Here is a 15203-nt window from a genome sequence, read left to right on the forward strand (position 1 = left end):
TTTTGACAGAGATGAGTGGGCCGAAGGCTGTTTTGACATAAGTGAATGGGCCGAAGGCCGTTTTGTCATGAATGGAAATCTGAATGGGCCAAAGGCCAGAATGTTTGGAACTACAGTCACTTGATTTGAATTTCGTATAGTTATATATCTGTTAAATAGAAGTATGAATTGGGCCCAAGGCCGTTTGGAGCATGTTGTTCTACATATTATTATGTAACCTCTGTATTTGATATTATTCACTGAGCTATCGCTCACGCTCATTCATGTGTTTGTAGGTGAGTCAAGAGAAGTCCAAACCCAGCCCTAGTGAAGTCTGTCAGGAACAACAAAAGTTTTGAAGGGTCAGCCCTTGTGTCTCACGTACGAGACCCATCCTTGCCACTTTGTTATGTATTTATATTTTGTCTTGTTGGCAAGGACTTTGTGTATATCTGTATATAGTTTTGTTATGGGTTGACTCGGTTTGGATGATCCTGTCTGTAAAGGATTTTATGGTAATGTATTTTGATATGGGTTATTAATGTACATGTGTATGATTTGTTTTAAAGTGCATGTAGGCACAGCTCTATGGACAAAGTTTTTAATTATTGCTTCCGTTTGGCCCCTTTACTCCGTTGAGTTATGTCTGATTTTTGTTTGAGGCCCTAGGTAATCTCAGGATTACTGGCCGGTTATGTCCTTAACCCATAGGGGCGGGTTCGGGCCATGACAAAGTGGTATCAGAGCACGAGTTAATAACTCAAACACTTGTTCAAAAAGAGCAATAAGCGTCTAGATAAGATCTAAGATGCATTCATGTGATAAATATGAATTAGGAAGCATTGATTATATGCTTAAATATTTTGATATGAACAATTATATGTGTAAGTTGTGAACTACTTGCATTGCAAATTATCTGGAAATATGTGCTTCTTAGTGTATGCATACTTGTGTACCTTTTGTATGAAATATAATGCAAGTTTAATCACTATGGTGAGAACCAGAGGTGATAAGATAGAGGAATCTTCTACTGCCAGACTGGACAGAATGGAAAGACTTATTCAGGAAATGGCAGAGGCTTTGAGACAGCAATAGGAGTGGCAACAACAGTGACAGCAACCACACCCGCCACCTCCACCTCCGACACCACCCGTGCCAGATAATCAAAATGATGACCGGATAATAGCTCTCACCAAGGAATTCAAGAAAATGAAACCACCACAGTTTCACGGGAGATTAGATCCGTTGAAAGCCGAAGCGTGGGTCATCGGCATTGAGAAATTATTTGAAGTGTTCCCCTATTCAGAGACACAGAAAGTGCTTCTAGCCACTTTTATGCTAGAAGACGAGGCCCGAAGATGGTGGATGCTAATGCGTGAGAATCATAAAGAGGTGGACTGGGTAAAATTTCTAGAGATCTTTTATGACAAGTGTAACGCCTCAAAAAAAATACATAATACCCATCATTCAGACATGCAGTAATATAAAAAAATCAACGCCTTTCCATTCATCAGAGTAGTTCTTACAATAGTATTACATGTTAACAACAAAAGCAAATGCCCTACGGGCTTACAGCTTTCCAAGTTAACACTTGGTTACACAAAAGAAGAGTACCAACTCTATACAAAATAAGCCCTTGGCTTGATATACATGTAATACAAACAAAATAATCAAAAAGAGTCTTCAACTCCCATAACCATCCAAGCTATGTCCTTGGAGGTGGCATGCTACCTGTACATGAAAATAATGTCTCATAAAGGGTGAGCCAACGCCCAGTAGAGATATGCTAAACATAATATGAGCAGTAACTAAGACATTAGCAATTGATAAATGTTTAACTCCCATAAATCAATTCATAAAATCATTTCCATTACATGACCACTATGTCTATGTTTCATTTCATTTTCCATTTCTTATCCAATTTCCAAATTCATACCCATGGCTCAGAACCTGGCCACACACTCTAAACGAAATAATAATTCATATTAAACGTTTCCCAGTTCGCAATAGATAAGCATACAAGTTATATCAACACCTCCACAAATAAGCATATGAGCTATATCAACACTTCCATAGATAAGCATATGAGCTATATCAACACACTAACTGACAAGCATATGAGCTGTATCAGTGGAGTCCATCCTCTATCTCCTCCCAAACAACAACCGGTTTAGAGGTCCATCCCCTATCTTCCCCTAAACCGTGGAGTACATCCCCCATCTCCTCCCATACACACAACGTATATACACAAAGGTCATATACACAATCAATCAATACATAACGTTAATGTATTCTATCAACCGTCATACCCTATGACACATCCACTTGATTAGTTTTAGTTTGCCTAATCATCATGCATTGTCTACAACAATCAAAACTACCCTCCACCGGTAGCCTAAAGCAATTATTTCTAAACAGATAATAAAAGCTCCAACAGATAAAATATCAATGTTTTCAAGAGTGGGTGATTAATAAATCCAACTCTACCATTCTACAATATAATGAGCCAATTTCATTATTTCCAACTCAATTCCAAATAACAACAATTTTTCCAAATTAATTTATACAACAGATTAGGGTTTTCTACCCCATTTCCCAATATAGACCCAAGAGTCCAAATATCAACAACCAACAATAATATCATTATTTTGAAACCCAAAATACACATTTTAGAACCAAAATAACAAACCCTCTTTTATACATTTTGAAACCCTAGATCTCAAAACCAAACCATTTAACAAAGTGTCCAAAAATCTAGGTCAAAACCCATAAGAGTGAGTCGGAATCCCTACCTCAAAAGATGAAATCCAACGAAGGAGATGACGAAAATGAAGATGCTCCAAATCACAAATTTCTCGGATCAAAAGATAGCCCTCGACGATCAATAACCTTTTTGTAAAGGCCAAAGGTGAGGAAACAACTCCTACTAGATCAATACTTAGAGAGAAATGGAGGTTTTAGAGAGAGAAGCTCTCAAATGGCGTCTTTTAAAAGTAAGAGAGAGAGTGAGGATGTAAAAAGTGACTCAAAAATGCCTAAGTGCCTTCTGATATACGACATTCTCGCTCGAGCGGAGAACAGGACGCTCGAGCGTCACGCACAAAAATCTAGACATGCCCGAGCGCAAGAAGGCACGCTCAAGCGCCAAGACACAAGAATAAAGTACATCCGCTCGAGCGTAGATTTTTCCCTCCCAGAACTTACACCAAAAAAAGTACTACTCGCTCGAGCGCCAACAAGCCCGCTCGAGCGCAGGAAATCCGCTCAAGCGTAGAAATCACACCTGCAGAAGTTTTGCAGAGCACAAAAATACTGGGAGTGTGCAATCTCCGCTCGAGCGCTAGACGACCCGCTCGAGCAGAACGACCAAAAACCTGGCAACAAGAAATTTGACCAAGGCTCAACCCACCTGCTCGAAACATGCCCAACACATCCTAAAACTCAATCAAATGGAATTAAAGGACGACAACAAGGTAGACACAACTACCAACTCCACGGAACCGAGTCTGGAATGCAACTAAACAGTAAAGGGAATACCGAAATCGTTATAACAAGTACTTCCCGCAATGTGTTCGGGATAGAAAGGTAGCTGAGTTCATGGAACTCAAGCAAGACAGCATGACTGTAGCTGAGTATGAGGCCAAATTCACTGAATTGGCCAGGTTTGCACCACATGTAATTGACACTGATTATAAGAAGGCAAGACATTTTGAGGATGGGCTCCGAAGTGACATCCTAGAGAGAGTAAATGTCCTGAAGTTGGAGACCTACATTGGGGTGCTTGACAGGGCCATCATATCAGAGGCTAACATAACTAGGCAAGCTAAGCCAACAACAGAATGGAAAGGCAACAAAAGGCAAGGCTTCTTTTCGAAGAAGAAATTTCTAAAAAAGAAAAACACGGGCTCCTCAACTACTTCAAGTTCTTCCCGAGACACAGCTCCCATGTGCAACATTTGTAGCAAAAGGCACCGTAGAGTCTATTACCGTGCATCAGGAGCCTGTTTCAAATGTGGAAAGCAAGGGCACATAGCCCGAGAATATAATCAGAACAGTGGGAAACTAGCAGCTAGTTCAACTGCATCAGTTCCAAAGCCGGGAAATACTTTGAGATCTACTACTACTGGGGATACAGTGAGACAGGGGAGAGTTTTTGCGCTTGTTCCGGGCGATACACGGAATACCAATGTCGTTGTCTCAGGTACTATTTTAATATGTAATAAGGATGCCTTTGCATTAATTGACTGTGGATCAACACACTCATTTGTGACATGTACATTTGCATCTAGACTAAATAGACCCCTAGAATTATTGCCATATTTGCTATTTGTGTCTGCTCCATCGGGGGAATCTGTGTTGTGTAAATCCATATACCGATTTTGTGAAATGCGTGTTGAGGATACTATCCTGTATGTAGATTTGTTACCCTTGAATTTTAGACATTTTGATGTAATTTTGGGCATGGATTGGTTAACCAAGTATTGTGCCACCATTGATTGTGTAACAAAACGGGTCGTGTTTAAACCACCAGAACATAAGGAGATTGTGTTTGTGGGTAATAGGGTAGTGCCTCCACCTTATTTGATATCTGCAATGAAAGCATGTAAACTGATCAGGAAAGGGTGCCAGGGTTATTTGTGTTATGTGTTGTCTGAACAATCTGAGAATGTTGAATTGAATAATATTCCTAGTGTTAGAGAATTTCCGGATGTGTTCCCGAAGGATTTACCAGGGGAATTGGTAGATAGGGAGATAAAGTTTACCATTGAAACTGTGCCGGGCACCCAGCCCATTTCTAAAACCCCCTACAGAATGGCTACTGCTGAAATAAAGGAATTGAAAGAACAATTGAAAGACCTGCTTGATAAGGGGTTTATCCGACCTAGCACTTCGCCTTGGGGTACACCAATGCTATTTGTGAAAAAGAAGGATGGTACTTTGCGTTTGTGCATCGATTACTGGGAACTGAATAAGGTAACAATAAAGAACAAGTACCCCCTACCCCGTATTGATGATTTATTTGATCAGTTGCAGGGATCACAAGTGTTTTCCAAGATTGATTTGAGGTCCGGGTACCATCAGTTGAAAGTAAAGGCAGAGGATGTTGAGAAAACTGCATTTAGAACAAGGTATGGTCATTTTGAGTTTCTTGTTATGCCGTTTGGAGTGACTAATGCTTCGGCAGCATTTATGGACTTAATGAATAGAATTTTTAAAACCTATCTTGATGAGTTTGTTGTAGTCTTCATCGATGATATTTTGATATACTCTAAAGATAGACTTGAACATGAGCATCATTTGAGGATTGTTTTACAAATACATCGGGAAAGAAAATTATTTGCTTAACTAAAGAAATGTGAGTTTTGGTTGGATGAAGTTGTTTTCTTAGGGCATGTGATCAACAAGGAAGGAATTTCAGTGGACCCGCAGAAAATAAAGGCAATTGTGAAGTGGCCTACACCGACAAATGTGACAGAAGTTCGCAGTTTCATGGGCTTGGCTGGGTACTACAGGAGGTTTGTGAAGGACTTTTCGAAATTAGCTGTGCCTCTTACCCAATTGACACGTAAAGGGCAACCATTTGAGTGGAATAGTGAAAGAGAATCAGCCTTTCATAAATTGAAAACGAGATTGACCACAGCACCAATTTTGACACTACCTTCAAGTACGAAAAATTTTGTGATTTTCAGTGATGCATCTTATAAAGGTTTGGGTTGTGTATTAATGCAGAACGGAAAAGTTATTGCTTACGCCTCCAGGCAGTTGAGGCCACACGAGAAGAACTATCCAACACATGACCTAGAATTGGCCGCAGTCGTTTTTGCCTTGAAAATTTGGCGGCATTATCTGTATGGAGCAAAATGTGAAGTCTACACAGATCATAAGAGCCTGAAATACTTCTTCACGCAGAAAGAGTTGAATATGCGTCAGAGAAGATGTCTAGAACTGATAAAAGATTACGATCTAGAGATTCGGTATCACCCCGACAAAGCTAATACAGTGGCTGATGCCTTGAGCAGAAAATCAACGGGGAGTATGGCTTGTTTGCTTACCGAACAGAAAGAGATCTTGCAAGATTTTGAGAAGTCTGAAATTGAAGTGGTAATGTGTGAACAGGGCGGATTGATAGCCGCTATTACAGCCGAGCCGGCAATTGTTGATGAAATCAAGCAGAAACAGAAAGAGGATGAGTTCCTCAGAAAGGTAATGGATGAATTTGAGACGAGTTCAAAAGCAGAATTTAACATTGAGAATGAAATGTTGAAATTCCGGAACCGAATATGTGTCCCTGATATCCCGGAACTAAAGAAGAGGGTCTTAGATGAAGCCCACAGATCTGTATTTGCTATGCATCCGGGCAACAATAAAATGTATCGGGATTTGAAACAAACCTATTAGTGGCCTAAAATGAAGAAAGAGATTGCAGAATATGTGTCCAAGTGCCTTCAGTGTCAACAAGTTAAGGCTGAACATCAGAAACCAAGCGGTCTACTTCAACCTCTCCCTATTCCTGAATGGAAGTGGGAACATGTGACTATGGATTTCGTTGTTGGCCTACCTCGGACTTCTCGAGGTATGGATTCTGTTTGGGTTATAGTTGATAGAATGACTAAATCTGCACACTTTCTGTCTGTCAAAACTACATTTACTGCCTATAGATTGACTACTATTTATGTTGATGAAATTGTCCATTTACACGGAGTTCCGGTATCTATTGTGTCGGATAGAGATCCAAAATTTGTATCTAGATTGTGGAAAAGTTTGCAGGAAGCTATGGGAACACAACCAAGGTTCAGTACTGCATTCCACCCACAGACAGATGGGCAGTCAGAACGAACGATACAAACTTTGAAAGATATGATTCGCATGTGTGCTTTGGATTTTCAAAGGAGTTGAGAGGATTATTTGCCACTTACAGAATTTGCTTATAATAACAGCTTCCACTCCAGCATCGGTATGGCACCATACGAGGCTTTGTATGGTAGGAGGTGTAGATCACCTATCTGTTGGACAGAGGTCGGGGATAGAGCTTTGCTCGGGCCAGAAATTATGCAAGACACTTCTGAGAAAATCAAGACTATTCGTCAAGGGCTCAAAATAGCTCAGGACCGACAAAAGAATTATGCAGATGTTCGGAGAAGACCCCTTGAGTATGAGGTTGGTAACCATGTGTTCATCCGTGTTTCTCCGATGAAAGGCCAAGTTAGATTTAGGAAAAAGGGCAAGTTGTAGCCCCGTTACATTGGGCCGTTCCAGATTTTGGAGAGGCTCGGTCCAGTTGCCTACAGAGTTGCGTTGCCACCGAGATTCGAGTAAATCCATAATGTGTTTCATGTGTCGATATTGAGGGGTTACCTCCAAGACCCATTTCATGTGATTGATTATCACCGGGTAGCTATTGATGAGAATATAGAGTATGCTGAATGGCCAGAAAGAATTGTTGACCGGCAAGTGAAACAGTTGAGAAGCGAGTCCATCCCAATGGTGAAAGTGGAATGGAAAGAACACTATGGGACGGATGCCACGTGAGAAAAAGATGAGGAAATGCGACTACGTTATCCACATTTGTTTCCCGACGAAGATAACTTAAGTTTGAAGGACCAAACTTCCTAAAGGGGGGAAGACTGTGATACCCCTGTTCCGTAATATGCTAATTGGTCCTTAATTTGAATATGATTATGTGTTTAACATGATTTTGTATGCCATTATGTGAATGTATGTGATTTTGGATTTTTATCTGTTCACCGTAGGAATATCTGTCTAAATAATCTGCTTTGGAAATTAAATTAAAGGCCTTATCGGCCACGGAACCCGAAATTGATTACGCCATTGTGAATAGCGTAATTTTTAGAGCTTACAGTGAAGTTTAATTGAAAAATTAATTCAGACCAGATTAAGCTGATTAAATTTATAAATTAGTACCCATTACTTTATATTATTATATTATGACTTAGTGGGGAACTATACACTCAAATACCCTCTTTGTTATTCTTCTTGGCTGAATTAAACTCAAGAAATAGAGAAGGGAGTCGGCTAGAGAGAGGGAAAAGAGAAGAGTTGGGTGTTTGGCTCAAATTTGTGAAGAATTGGAGGATTAAACTCAAGAAATTGCTATAGTTTGGAAGATTGAGCCTCTAGCTAAGCATTTGGTCTTGAATTCATAAGTTTGAAATTGTGATCTTGTAAGTTCAAGGGTTGTTTGTGATCAAGAGCATACAATGAGTTGATTTTGTTAAGTTTGAAGTCTTAGAACTCATGCATGTAGGAAATTACTTTGAATTTGCATGTTTGAGCTTGAAACACATGATGCATGTAGAGTTTTGGTTGAAACTCATGTTTTGATTACTATTTGTGTTGTCTAAGTTGAGAATGTGGCAATTCATCACATGCATGTACAATTTATGAAGATATGAACTTGAATGTATGAAATTGTTATGTTAGAATGAGTTTGATGGGAGATTGGGGCATGCATGTGAATTATTTATGAATTGAGCTCCATTGGGTTGTGATTTGGGGTTTACATCATGTTAGTATGATTATATTTTAGAATTGGGCCATAACATGCATGATTTGTTGGTTAAAAATCGAATTGGAGCTCAAGAACTTAATCTGGAAAACCCAGATTTTTGATGTCCGCTCGAGCGGGGTGACTGCCGCTCGAGCGGAAAAATCGTGCTCCCAGCACTTTTTGCAGAGTTGGATGTCCGCTCGAGCGGGATATTTCACACTCGAGCGGGGAGCTTTTGTAGACAGGCCTTCTGCTCGAGCGCCCTAACTCACGCTCGAGCGTAATTTTGAAGTAACCAGTACTTTTGCAAGCCTCTTGGGTTCGCTCAAGCGGGGAAGTCCACGCTCGAGCGGGGACCCTGTTTTCTAAAATTTTGTTCATGCGTTCTGTGTTTCGTTTTCCGTTCTCTTTCACTTGTAATCACTCTTAGGCATGTGTTAAATGTTGTAAATAAGTTAATGAGATAAGAATAAAGCCTAAAGAGGAATATGTGAATTAAAGAACGGATTGAACTGTTAGTGACCCTCTTGTGTTCATGAAATGTGTAGGGTCAAGCTCCAGGGCAAATCCGCAAGCCGATCACTGTGAGTAATATCAATATTCGAAAGCTTGTCAATGTCCAATTGTTTATTCCCTTATAAACTTTATGAGTTGCTAATTGGGATTATGGACAAAAGTCTGATATGAATAAATGAATGGACCAAAGGTCGTTTTGACAGAAATGAATAGACCGAAGGTCGTTTTGATAGAAATGAATGGACCGAAGGTCGTTTTGACAGAAATGAGTGGACCGAAGGTCGCTTTGACATATATGAATGGACCTAAGGTCGTTTTGACATGAATGAGTGGGCCGAAGGCTGTTTTGACATGAACGAGTGGGTCAAAGGCCGTTTTGACATAAATGAATGGGCCGAAGGCCATTTTGACAGAGATGAGTGGGCCGAAGGCTGTTTTGACATAAGTGAATGGGCCGAAGGCCGTTTTGTCATGAATGGAAATCTGAATGGGCCAAAGGCCAGAATGTTTGGAACTACAGTCACTTGATTTGAATTTCGTATAGTTATATATCTGTTAAATAGAAGTATGAATTGGGCCTAAGGCCGTTTAGAGCATGTTGTTCTACATATTATTATGTAACCTCTGTATTTGATATTATTCACTGGGCTATCGCTCACGCTCATTCATGTCCGTCATCACCGGAGTTGTCTCGGCTCGGGAGCGTAGGTACGATCGGGGAAGGTCAGCTATGAGCACCCCCTTTCGCCCGGTCCGAAGACCGGCCTCTACTAACCGTGATATTCTGTTTTGAAAACGTTTATGTGTTCTTATTCCATTTATTAGCCTAGAATTACTATGTTATGCGCACAGCAAACAAGTATAGACTAGATTGCCTAACTTGGAAAGAGACATTGCATATCCGTTCGTTTTGAAAATGCTTTGGAATTTGCTACTCGCAAGTAGGCTAAAACACGGATTTCAATGAGTTCTTCCAACGCAAACAATCCAACCTTCACCCACAGGCATTCAAAACAGTTTAACACATAAGCATCTAGCCGCATGGCAAGCATACTGTCATGTTAACATTCACACACATGCGAGATGCTAAAGCGGAAATACTTACATCGTACTCCGTGCCAAAACAAAGAACTTGTTAGCAAACATGCATGATCCAAGTCCATGTTAAGTGCCTAATGCATCGCATACAAAGTGTTGTTAGAATAGGCTCGGCTATCCTAAACATGTCATGTGAAAATGCACAATTATCACGTATTCAGTTTGGGAATTGAAGTATTGATGCAATTAGCGTGATGTACCGAGCCTAATGCATGCAATACAAATGCATGGATGCACACATGCATAGCATGAGGTATGCTAAATTAAACGTGCCCTAATACTAACCATTAAAGCAGGTAAGTAAAAGGGAAGAAAGAAGTGGGGGTTGGAAGACATACACACACGCACCCACACTTATTACAGACTTGCCCTCGCTCGGAGGGACCGAATAAATATTACAAATTAATTAACTACGCAAGCTAATTAATATTACAAATTAACTAATTTAATTAACAAATTAAATAAATTAATTGAAACAGGAAAACGCCTCGGGAAGCGCGCCGCCATGCGCAAGCTGCCTCTGTTTTCCTTCTTTCACTCCTCTAGAGACTGTCAAAACCTCAGGGTTGCATCCCTAGGCACTGGGGAGTACCACCGGCTGAGTGGAATCACCACCGGCACTGGTATATGTCCATCGGCACAAAATTGAATCTGTTGGCAGAGAAAAGGTTGCCGGCCGGCACCTTACACTGCCGGTCGGCAAAGAAAGTCTGCTGGACCTGCAATTCACAGCAACAGAGGGCAAAACGAGGCATGGCAGCACAATTCAAGGCATGTATGCATCGACCATATCCCTTATCATTGTAATGACTCAAAGGGACATGTGCCTCGGTTCCCGGACCACCAATCACGCATTTCCATGCATGATGGCCCAAAGAACCAAGTATGCAACTTTGATTTCAAATGTATGCAAACCAATCAAACAAAACTCCCAATCCCTATCACCCAAGTCAAGGGACAAGGAATGCATGCAAGATGCAATGCAACCTAGGCATACAAGCTGAGAATGCAACATGGCATGGCAAGGCACTTATGCAAGCATACAAGCATACATATGGCAATGCAAATAGATGGAAATATGGACTTATACATGAATTAGGCAACTCTAAAATAGGCCTAAAACAGTAGCCAATGGAAGAAAATGAAGTGCCTCGAAATGCGTGCGCACGGGCACGCAAATCGAGGCAATGGCATATGCAATGCAATGGCTAAAATGGCATATAGAATGCAACATGGACTTATACTAACATGAGAGAGCCTCAGCCACACTCACATAAGAGGCCGATGAATGAAAATGAAGTGCCTCGAAATGCGTGCACACGAGCACGCAAACCGAGGCAATGGCATATGCAATGCAATGGCATGGAAAATGACATGCAAATATGCTAATGGGATTTCAGCACTGAAATATGGGGGAAAACAGCCCCGGAACGAGGTGAAAACACACCCGATGCATGGAATAGTCCCGAAACATGGACTTTGGCACCCGAAATGGCCTATAGCTATATCAAACATGCACAACATGGATATGCAATGAATAGACAGTAGCAAGGCAGTCCCAAAATTAGCATTTTGCTAGTACAACTCATGGCCAAAAAGCAAACAAAGATAGGGCAACAATGGCATACAAAAACGGCCCTAAACATGAGATTATGAAGCAACTCACAGTTTCTGTCCCCAAACATGTTAGGGCCCTTCAACAACATTGAAGAGGGGCCCAAAATATGCACATTTACAGTTCATGGAAGCCCCGAAATCAGTATACAAACATGCTAGAAATACAATGCAAAATGAGGCTCAAAAGTGGCTACAACATGAGGTATACAAAAAATTCACCAAACAAGAAAATACCCTTAATAAAACATGTTCAGGAGGTCAAAATAAAGCCACTTTTAGTTCGGACCAAGGTCCAAAAACAGCAACATCAGGGGCTGCCAAGACATACAAAAATGGGACCAAAAAGAGGATATAAAGGGAAGTACAACATGGAAGTCCCAAACAGTGTTGAGCCCTTCTTCAATGTTGAAGAAGGGCTCAAAATAAGCCTATCTACAGTTTACTACATCCCCAAAAACAGATTACACATAGGCCAAAAATAACATGCAAGATTAGGGCCTAAAGGAGAGATAAAGAAGGAAGTGCTAGCTACTATCCTCAAACAGCAAGAGGTCCTCAATCAAACATGAAGAGGACCTCAAAATATGATGATTTGAAGTTTAGGTCGGAGCCCAAAAGTGCAAGAAACTATGGCTTAGATATGAAGCAAAAAAAGGCTAGAAAAGGGAAGATGAGGACTCACCCTTGTAGACCAATGAACCAGCACCTCTTTGACCAAGTTTAGGTGCTCCTAAGCTCTGGAGAACAGCCTCAAGCTGTTGGAATAGGCGTTGGATGCCTTGTGCTATGAGTTGATGAAGAAATGGCCCAAGAACAAGGGTGTTTGATCACTCTAACCCACCCAAATGTAGAGAGAGAGGGAGATATAGAGAGAGAGGGTGATATATATGTAATATGTATGTATTAGGTCTGGTTTTTGCTCCAAATCTCTAACCTAAACAAAGGAGGAGGAGAGGTGCATATATAAGGCAAGGAAATCACTTAACTTACAAGCTAAGTCAAGGGAAAGGGGTCAAAGGGGTTCAAGGCTTATTGGAGAAGCTTGGACAGCTGGTAGGCTTCTTGAAGAAGCCAAGAAAAGGGGTCAAGGCTTCCTCAAGAAGCCTTGAGCAAAGGGTGCAAGAAAAGGGGCCAAAGGGTGTGCAAAGGGTGCAAAATAGCCACATATATGCACGTGGAGTAGGGTCTGTGCATCCCAGCTGGCACAGCTGGCATGCACCATGCTTGAGGGATGAAAAAGGGGCAAACCGGCCAGAAAATTTGGTCGTCGGCCAAAATAAAGTGCCGGTCGGCATAATATTTTGCCGGTCGGCAAAATAGATTGCCGATAGATGATGCCAAGGTCAAAAAAATTTCGGTGGGTGTCCAAATTGAAGCCCCGGAAGTTATCTTTCCAATGGCGCAAACCTTGCATTAAAATTCCTCCTGTGGAAAAAGTTATGCCCTTTTCCGTGAAGCCGCGCAGATTCGATCCAACCGGGATGATGCCCAACTTCAACCAATCATATCTCCCCCACCCGGACTTGGCTTTAAGAGATTCTTGAGTGTAAAATGAAGCCCCGGAAGTAATCTTTCCGACGGTGGTGGCCCCATAGCTAAAATCCAAGTGTACAGATAGATAAGCCCGATTCAGCGAGGGATGCTCGACTCGCTTCTACCCGGATTCATGCCGAACTTCTCCCAAACTAGTTTTCTCCTCTCCTTTCCTCTTTTCTTCAACTCCAAAACCCTAAACAAAGTGTTTTGAAAGATTTGCCTCTCTTCTAGCTGAAGAAACTGATTCTTTGCCCTGCACATCTCTCAACACCGAGCAAACCATCAGTAGTGCCCAAGTCTTAAGGGCGGTCAAAAATGGGGTGTCTACAGTTGCCCCTCTTTGACAGAACTCGAAAGTCATAACAATGACGGGAGTGAATGTCAAAGCCCAGAGACGACCCATTTTTGACAAGGCCGAAGACTTGGACAAACAAACGAAATACAAATGAATGAATGGTTGTGCCCGCAGGCTGCCTACGTATCCCTTTGCAAGGAATCAAACCAGCGTAGTTCAGGGGCATGATGCAAATGATATGCAGGAAGACTTTGATAATTGGACTTATACGCCACGCGAAGCCAGTTTTGAAAGTTGGACTTATACGCTACGCGAAGCCGATTTTGAAAGTTGGACTTATACGCTACGCGAGGCCGATTTTGAAAGTCGGACTTATACGCTACGCGAAGCCGGTTATCACTCATGACCATGTAAAGAGAGCTGTAATGAAGCAATTATGTGAAATAAATGCAACATTTTAAGCGAATGCTAGGCAAGCAAGTAAGCTCGAGCCAAACTACACCTCGTGCAGAAAGGATGTAAGAGAATTATGCAATTCTCACGAACATGTGCGTTAGATACACAAAAGTGAACGAAGTGTGATAGATACACTAAGTGGACAAACATGCGTGATAGATACACAAAAGTGAAGAGAGTGTGATGGACATGCTTACATGAATAAAGTGTGATTGATACACTAAGCAAAGCAAAGTGTGATAGATACACAAAGCGAAACAAGTGTGATGGATACACTGAGCAAATATGTGATAGATACACTAAGCAACCGTGTGTGGTGGATGCACAAAGGGAGCGTATGATGGATACACAAAGTGAACGTGTGATAGATACACAAAGTGAGCATAGTGTGATAGATACATAAAAGGTGAAGCGAGTGTGATGGATACACTATATGAAGCAAAGTGTGAGCGTGTGATAGATACACAAAGTGAGAGTGTGTGATTGATACACAAAGCGAACGTGTGTGATTGATACACAAAGCGAGCATGTGATAGATACACTATATGAAGCAACATGTGATACATACAGTAGTTGAGCGTGTGATAGATACACTAAGCGAGTGTGGTAAGCATAGTGTGATAGATACACAAAGGGTGAACACAAAGTGTGATAGATGCACTAAGTGAACAAGGTATGATAGATATACTAAAGGTGAACACGAAGTGTGATAGATGCACTAAGTGAACAAAGTATGATAGATATACTGAAAGTGAACACGAAGTGTGATAGATGCACTTAGTGAGCAAGTATGATAGATATACTGAAAGCAAACACGAAGTGTGATAGATGCACTTAGTGAGCAAGTATGATAGATATACTAAAAGGGAACACAAAGTGTGATAGATGCACTATGTGAACAGAGTGTGATTGATACACTAAAAGCGAACACAAAGTGTGATAGATGCACAGTGTGAACAAAGTATGATTGATATACTGAAAATGAACACAACGTGTGATAGATGCACTATGTGAACAGAGTGTGATTGATACACTAAAAGTGAACACAAAGTGTGATAGATGCACTATGTGAACAAGTATGATTGATATACTAAATCAATGAAGTGTGATACAGAAAACGAGAATGTGTGTGATAGATACACAAAATGAAAGAAGTGTGATTGATACACTGAGTGAGAGTGCAATAGATACACAAAA

Source organism: Camellia sinensis, chromosome 11 (genome assembly GCF_055761805.1).
Source record: "Camellia sinensis isolate YWXY chromosome 11, ASM5576180v1, whole genome shotgun sequence".
NCBI lineage: Eukaryota > Viridiplantae > Streptophyta > Magnoliopsida > Ericales > Theaceae > Camellia > Camellia sinensis.